This window comes from Teleopsis dalmanni, chromosome X (assembly GCF_002237135.1).
Source record: "Teleopsis dalmanni isolate 2A chromosome X, ASM223713v2, whole genome shotgun sequence".
Lineage (NCBI taxonomy): Eukaryota > Metazoa > Arthropoda > Insecta > Diptera > Diopsidae > Teleopsis > Teleopsis dalmanni.
The window spans coordinates 98297144-98299846 of NC_051848.1; positions in this window are offsets into that span (position 1 = coordinate 98297144).

Genomic DNA, 2703 nt, shown 5'->3' on the forward strand with positions numbered 1-2703 from the left:
CTTTGAAGGAATTTCTGTGACATTATGAACAATACTAATATACCTCCTAGAAATATTAGAAATAAAATGTATGTATACAAACCAAAATCTTTTTGAGATTATTCCTAAATAATAATGAATAGTAATTGAAATAGATGAATTAATATTACTACTATTTTGATTTATGTTAAAATATATAATTCTTCAAATAAGTATCAAAGCTGAAAGGAAAATACTTTTATTCAAAACCACAAAAAATAGTTTAATTAAAATGTAAGTTTCAAAAATTTTTTATTTGTGTATATTTTATGTAGATTTTTATTAAAAGCTCTTAATTTAAATTAAAACTTACTTTAATTGTTTATAAATGTCTAATTCTTACATGTATGTTTTTGTGTGATTATACAATTATTTTAAAAACCTTTTCAATAAATTTAATCGCAGTTAAATTGAAGCAATAAAATAATTTAATAAAATTAAGATTTAATTATGGTTATAATATTAATAAAATTTTTTATCAGCAATTACGGTTTTACAAAAATTCAAAAGAAAAAAATATTTCATTTTAAAATTAGTTAAAAGAAATTATAAATAAATTTAAGAATTAATTTATAAGCTAAATTATAAATTAAGCTTAATTTTGTACAAAGTAAGCTGAATTTAAAAAATTTTTGTGATAAATTATTACATACAAAATAGTTATGTTCTTGAAACTTAAAGTATTGGTGGGTTTCAGTCTATTCAAAGGATCTTGTCCTATAATTGATGATCTTATAGTTGACTTTAGTAAAGTTTGTAATCAGTTTTTTTATACTCACTATGAGAATAATTTAAAAGAATAATAATTTTTTTAAATAGATCAATAAGTACATTTCATATCAAGATGAAATTTTTATTAAATGGATATGGAAAAATTATTTAAATGGATATTAATATGACAAAATATAACTTTTAATTTTACATTAACTTCTGGCAAAATAATAAAAAGTAAGCCTGGTAAGTGCTACAAGACCCACGTATTTACTTTTAAATATAACAATTACAATTTTATAATCGTTAATAGTTTAATTTATCTTGGTGACGTGAGTCCTGTATAACTATATAAAATAATGTCTTACTGTATTTACTGTATTTACTGAATTATTGAATTGAATTAAGATATGCTAAAGAATTTATTGACGTCTTGTATATCTGTTTATGAGGAGTGTTAGTTTTACCATATTCCTCGTTTAACAAGGATCAAATCGTACCGGTTCATTATTAATCTTATCGTTAAATATGATAAGTCAAAGTATTGTTCAAAGTATTGACTCATTATTAGGATACAAATCTATATTATTATATTGGTATTGTATAATATATAAAAAAAAGAGGCAAATACAAAATATGTTGATGTCTTTAATAAGAATAGTTTTATTGACAGGAAAAATATTTCCTTTGAAGGAATTTTTGTGACATTACGAACAATACTAATATACCTCCTAGAAATATTAGAAATAAAATGTATGTATACAAACCAAAATCTTTTTGAGATTATTCCTAAATAATAATGAATAGTAATTGAAATAGATGAATTAATATTATTACTATTTTGATTTATGTTAAAATATATAATTCTTCAAATAAGTATCAAAGCTAGAAGGAAAATACTTTTATTTAAAACCACAAAAAATAGTTTAATTAAAATGTAAGTTTCAAAAATTTTTTATTTGTATATATTTTATGTAGATTTTTATTAAAAGCTCTTAATTTAAATTAAAACTTACTTTAATTGTTTATAAATGTCTAATTCTTACATGTATGTTTTTGTGTGATTATACAATTATTTTAAAAACCTTTTCAATGAATTTAATCGCAGTTAAATTGACAGCAATAAAATAATTTAATAAAATTAAGATTTAATTATGGTTATAATATTAATAAAATTTTTCATCAGCAATTACGGTTGTACAAAAATTCAAAAGAAAAAAATATTTCATTTTAAAATTAGTTAAAAGAAATTATAAATAAATTTAAGAATTAATTTATAAGCTAAATTATAAATTAAGCTTAATGTTGTACAAAGTAAGCTGAATTTAAAAAATTTTTGTGATAAATTATTACATACAAAATAGTTATGTTCTTGAAACTTAAAGTATTTGTGGGTTTCAGTCTATTCAAAGGATCTTGTCCTATAATTGATGATCTTATAGTTGACTTCAGTAAAGTTTGTAATCAGTTTTTTTTATATTCACTATGAGAATAATTTTAAAGAGTAATAATTTTCTTAAATTGATAAATAAGTACATTTCATATCAAGATGAAATTTTTATTAACTGGATATGGAAAAATTATTTAAATGGATATTAATATGACAAAATATAACTTTCAATTTTACATTAACTTCTGGTAAATTAATAAAAAGTAAGCCTGTGGTAAGTGCAACAAGACCCACGTATTTACTTTTAAATATAACAATTACAATTTTATAATCGTTAATTGTTTAATTTATCTTGGTGACGTGAGTCCTGTATAACTATATAAAATAATGTCTTACTGTATTTACTGTATTTACTGAATTATTGAATTGAATTAAGATATGCTAAAGAATTTATTGACGTCTTGTATATCTGTTTATGAGGAGTGTTAGTTTTACCATATTCCTTGTTTAACAAGGACCAAATCGTACCGGTTCATTATTAATCTTATCGTTAAATATGATAACTCTGTTCAAAGTATTGACTC